The following is a 6384-nucleotide window of genomic DNA, read 5'->3' as shown; positions in this document are numbered from 1 at the left end:
TTGTTTTACTGGCGTGAAGGTTTGGCCCATGCGCAGCACAAGCCACAGCAGCTGCAGTCTTGGACGCGTCACTGTAAAACTCTTCACATTGGTAGTTATGGTGCGCAAACAAGAAATGCTGCAGAATCGCAATCCTTGGTGACCTGTTCTTGTTAAAGTGCCTAAAAGACAGGTCACATGGCACAGGGCGGAGATGCCATGGTAGAATGGAATGAACAATGGATGTCTTGTGGACGCCTGAGAATGAAACGTTTAGCTCAGAAGCTTCTTCTCGCACTGTTAAAAGAAATGGCGTAGAGATTGAGGCTGATTTAAAAGGATTTGCTGTGAGGATACATTAATATAGGTCAGAGTAAAAGTTTGATTTGTCATAGACATAATTTTTCAGACATAAAACGTCTATGTACAACCCCTGGTAATCTAGGGACCATATTTTGCATTCTACATAGGCACTTTGGACGGAGCTAGTGAGAAAAGCACCACATGCGAGGCGTAGCCCTAATTGCAGCACGGGGTCCAGCATTTTTGTGCCATTTTCGTTGAGCACCCATATACGACACTGCCGTAGTCCAAGCAGGATCCCACTAGGGCACTCTAAACCCGCAGAAGGAGTTGCTTGTCTGCACCATACGACTGCTGGGAGCGAACTTTGAGATTATTCACAGTTTTTAGGCATTTTTGCTTAGGATGCTTCAAGTGTTAGCGTGTTATCGAGTACAATGCCTAAAAACTTGTGCTCCTTTTAAACAAAAATTGAAACGCCATTAAGCCTGTGTCCACATCTGTCTGTGTCCGGGTGGATCCCGCGCTTAATGAAGAACACAACACCATAACGTTTTTCTGGATTGAGTTAAAACCATTCTTTTCTGCCCGGCTGACAAGTTTTGCATCACCTAGCTGGACCTGACCTTCTGAGATTGACATATTACAAGATTAAAACACATGTGTACGTCGTCTACATACATAGAGTAAATGATAGGTGGCAATGCGTTCCCAAGGGAGTACATCTTAACTATGGACAGAATTCAGCTTAGAACTCCACCTTGCGGAACACCGTTTTCTTGCACATGAACCCTTGAGAGTGCGCTATCAACTCTCACGCGAAATGTTCTTTCAGACAAATAACTAGCAATAGTGCTCATCATGTTGCCTGAGACACCGAATGGCTTAGTCACAGAGGATCCCGCAGCGCCAGGTGGTGTCATAGGCCTTATACAAAAAACATCGTTGGGCAAAAGTGTTCACGAATAAACGCATCCTTTATGTAAGACTCGAGAGCGACGAGTTGATCGTTTGCGGGTCACCCTGCCCTGAAGCTTGTCTGGCATCTCTCGAGAAGACCGTTGTACTCAAGGAAGTACGCGAGCCTCCTGTTTATTATCTTCTCGAGGAGCTTGCTAGGCAGCTTGTAAGAGCAATGGGATGATAACTGGATGAAGAGGAAGGGTTCTTTCCTTACTTCAGGAAAGCCACTACTATGGCCTCCCTCCAAGGTTTTGAAAGTTGCCCCAAAAGCCACATTTTATTGTGTCGACGGCAGAGTGTTTCAAGAGTGTCTGGGTGTAGGTGTTGTATATGGTGTATGTAATCTAATCAGCGCCTGGAGCTGAAGTTTTGCACGAGCTTAGGGCTGCCTTCAACTCATAGAGAGGGAATTCAGAGTTGTGAGAAATTTTTTATTTGTCTTTCAATGTAAGGGCTTCTTCTCTGCAGATATTTTGTGTTTCATGAAAGTTTGTGTACCGTGCTGAACTGGACACGTGTTCGAAGTGCGTTAGCCTGGGCTTCAAGTGTGTCCCCGTTGTGCTAACCAGGGAACTCTGCGTGTCTGTTGTCCTTTGAGCTTACGTATACCTATCCAGAATTTGTGTGTGTCTGTGTATGAACTAATAGAGGCTAAGAAGGTGTGCCAAATCTCGCGTTGTAACTCACGGCCCACACGTTTTCCGAACGCCTTGGCCCGTTTGAACCAAATGAGGTTACCCGACGTAATGTACCGACGACGGATGCCCCACGCCTTGTTCTGGGCCTCTCGCGCACGCCTGGAGTCCTCATTCCACTACGGCCTCGTCTGGTTGCCCGGGGCACCAGAGGTGTGGGGAATGAAGTTGAGCGGCTTCATCTACGTTATTGGTGTCTTATGGCTGTGTAGTGTAGTTTCGATGTCTCGGTAAATGTGTTCTAGTTATCTCGTGCATCATTGAACCTATTATGGGAAGATGAACTGCTTGGGCATTTACCTATCTACGTTAGTGAGGTGGGAAAGTGGTCACTGCCTAATGGGTCAGTGCCCACACCCCGCTCGAGAAACGGAAAGAGAAGTGCTGAGCCAATTGCCAAGTTAAGATATAAGTATGTGCTGTGTTATGACATGTAGGCTATTCCTTGTTGAAAGGCATGCTCCAGAGGATGTTAGAAATTTCTCCATCAGGCGACCTCAGTCGTCTGTGTGAGAAGAGCCTCAATGAGAATGGTGTGCACTAAGGTGGTCTGTCAGGTTGTACGGTTCGGGCAGCTGGTCAACTAGCGCCTCGAAGACAGAGCTAGAATGGGTAAAATCTGGAGTAATGTATATGGAGCATACCGTTATCAACCTAATTATTATATTGTTAGAATTGCTACACCTTCTAGGACAGTGCTCAGAGTGAGAGGGTGGCATGGTAAGGATTTCGGGGCGATTATGGCCACACCGCCAGTAGAGTGTGTGCAGCCATCCCTGTCCCTTCTGAACACCATGTCTCTATTCAAAAAATTAGTTTGATTTGAATTCAAATGCGTTTCCTGTACACACAATAAACTTGGCTGATTAGCACGGAGGATCTCACATATATCGTCAAGATTATTAAGAAGGCCTCTGCATTTCCATTGAACAATATTTTTTCTTCCCATTATGATGTGTTACACCGTCTGGAGTGTGACTATTTGGGTAAGGTCATTCGGGGCTTGCCCTCTTTGGAGGGGTTTTTTAACCTGCTGGAGAGGTTTAGATGGAGGGACCCGCTCCTTCCTCTGCAAAGCACACATAAAAAATCCCACAGCCATGTCATCATCAGGTTTGGAAGGGGTACCCGGCAGACCGAACCCTCTGGACTTGGCACCCTTTCCGGTGCCCTTGGTTTCTTCCGCGAACGCCGAGGGCGTCAGGAGTGCCCCGGACGGCAAAGGTGGTGCGGCTAGGGTGGATACTGCCACGGATGCCTCCCTCTCCACTATCCTCCGTGGCCTCGCTTGTGCTTTGGGCCGGCGGAGAGGAAGCAGTGGATGCTGCGACATCCCCAAAAGACGTGGTTGCCACCGCAGCCGCTGCTGACTAAGTGAGCGGTACAGATTCGGGTTGGGCTGCCTGGGGCAAAACTGGGGGGGGGGGGCGGGGCAGGACCAAGTCCAACTCGCGGTATTGGGTCCCCGCCCAAACCAGACGGCTCTCCGCCCCCCGGCGAGCTACTCGGAGCACCTCTCCAGTAGGACAGAGGTGAACCTCTTTCGCACCTCTGGGAAGGGGATGTTCTCAGTGACCTTCACATTTATGATCTGCTTCTGCTGCTTAAACTTTTCGCGTTTTAGAGAATAAGTGGCTTGGGGTCCCTGGCAGTTGCCGCAGGTGAGGGTTGATGACGGACAATTGTCAGATGAAAGATCACGCTGAGTGCACTTTGCGCAGGTCAGGCGGCCATGGCCGGAGTTGTTTCCGTGCCCGAACCGCTGGCACTTGAATCAGCGGTGCGGGTTTGGAATGTAGAGCCGGACATTACAATGTACAAAACCTCCATTGACATACTCTGGGAGCGCGGACCCGTCAAAAGAAAGGATAATGTGCTTGGTCGAGACTACTTTGTCATTCTTCCTCATTTTTATGCACATCATAGCTGTCATGCCCTGATTTCTCAGGCCCTCCAGCAGGTCAGAATCTGTCTCATTCATGAGGTCTAGGTCTGAAATGACACCTTGAGTACTGTTCAGGCTCCAGTGGGGTGACAGTCTCATTTCAAGATTGGCTATGGGAGTTTGTTCAAGGAGGATTTTCGCGTGCTGTTGGTTGTGTACTTCAACCAGGATTTCTCCAGTTGTTTGTTTTTTTGTCTCATATTTGTCAACAATGATACCCTCCAGAAATTTTGACATCAGGAACACGGACTGTACTGCAAGAGGCTTTTCTTGTTCAGTGGATTCCAACACCAAAAAACGGGGTTAGTTATCGGGCTTTGGAAGACTGAGGGCTGGTAGTGGCGGAAATGAACATTCGTACGATTCGCCATATGGCATGTACAAGAAGCAGGGGACGGGGGTACTTTCTTCGTCAGCCTTACCCTGATAGGTGAAGATGTCCAGGAACTCCCGGCCTGGTAGACAGACAGGGAGCCCATCCACCGGAGCTTGACCTGGGATTCGACGCCCATCGTCTGAGGTTTCTACCCTTCAGCTTAAAACACATCGTCACGGTTGATCACAACTTATGTGGGGGGGCTAGGGGTCCGCGGTGTCGCCAACACCATCACCAAATATACTCACATGAGCCATGCGGGGCGATCAGTGAGCCTTAGAGCCAAAAAACGATTTTAGAACTTCAAATGTAAATGATATATATGTATATAAAATATATATATATATATATATATATATATATATATATATATATATATATATATCTATATATATATATATATATATATATATATATATATATATATATATATATATACACCCACACATTTCTTTTATACACGAAGTATTTCATTCCTATAACGCATTTCTCTTAGACTTGCATGGAAGGTTTCAAACTTCATTGAGGTTTATAAAGTATCATTAGTTTGATTCAGTAATTTGGTCGTAGTGGGTCGTAGTGGGTCGTACCAACCTGAGTAGGTTCTGATTATAACGTGTACACTCGTGGATGTGGGTTAAAAGAGGCGAGACTTTACAAAAATCTATTGAATGATTACCATTTGCAGGGTGACAATAATTGATAAAAAGCCCAAAGAAAGAGCAGTGTGTTGAACACATTTACAGGTAGCTTATCACTGCTCTGTTACGAAACGGTTCACACATAAAATTGTTTATGTTTATTACACTTAACACTGAAAACACGCAAGCCACTATGGCTTGAAAGATTTGATCAAAATTACTTGCACATCTGATTCAGCTCGACAACTGCGCGAACCATAGCGCAGTGGTGATAATAACAAGCACCTAACAAATTAGAAAGCCCTTGCGTAATATTTAGCGCCAGTCATTTTTGTGTAGATAAAAGGATACTAGGGTGTCAAACAGGTAGTAATAAAAATTAGTGACACTGCTCTAAGGGCGTGTCTCCTCTGGAGGTTTCTAGACTCTTTTGCTTAGAGGATAAGGATTCCGGGCAGCTACACTTCTTAAAATTGACGTCCTAACACTTTCGGATAAAGGTTTTAGTTATATTGCTTAGGTAATAGATTTCGTTGGTTTGCTTTATATAGAATAGCGTTCCGAAACTTTTCTTTCAGTTGCTTGGTTTGTTTCTTGGTTGTATTTGTTTTTGGCACATAAAGCTACGTCCTTGTTATTGTATTTGTTGGATGTGCTAACCTTGCTATTTGCGGTTTTGTGGCCATACAGCACGTTATACAGTGTTATATTCACACTTTTTCTTCCATTTTGATGTTGAGTATTTTTATTTTTGTCCTAACCGGGTCAGCCTGGTGGATGATGGAGTTTCCTTGCGAGTACATACAAGTTTTGTTTTAACTATTGCTTTTAACTTTTACGACAAGTATTCCTACAATAGAGTACCACAACTTCTGACTTCTTGAGATTTGCCGAATAGGTATTTTTCCGCCGATGACAGGAAAATACACACTTGATTTTTACACGTTTTGTTGTTTCTTTTCTCTGCCAAAAGTCGTAGATTACAAATGTTTTTCTGTTGTTTCCCACAGCTGTGGATTTGTTTCGGTAAAGGCTGGAGAAATATTTTGTAAATTTTAACTTGAAAAATCAAGAATTTATTTAGGCTACAGGAGTTTAAAAGTTGGAGCCTTCGTAATTAAAAAACAATGTTATGCACTGTTAACTTCGGTATGTACGAAAGACAAGTGTGTGCACTGTCACCATTTCCAGGAATAACATACCATCGGCGGTGTGGTGCTGTGCTGTTTTCGTGCTGGTGGCTACACTGCTTGCCTTGTCCGGGGCAATCTACATCTACATAAAATACTGTAAGTCTTTGGAAGAGCAAAGTTGCTTTTTTGAGTAGTTTGTAAGTGCAAATACTATGTTCTTCGCAAAGTGTACCCGTCACGAACAAGTTTTTCCTTTTCTATTCTGTTTCTTCGCGCTAAACATACTTCAGCGGTGTTTTTCAGGAAAAATTGGTTTGGCTTCTGAAAAAAGATCAGCTGAATAAAAATA

This window comes from Haemaphysalis longicornis, unplaced genomic scaffold (genome assembly GCF_048455015.1).
Source record: "Haemaphysalis longicornis isolate Haplotype H1 unplaced genomic scaffold, Haemaphysalis longicornis Haplotype H1 scaffold_5, whole genome shotgun sequence".
Taxonomy (NCBI): Eukaryota; Metazoa; Arthropoda; class Arachnida; order Ixodida; family Ixodidae; genus Haemaphysalis; species Haemaphysalis longicornis.
Note: the sequence above shows the minus strand (reverse complement) of the source record.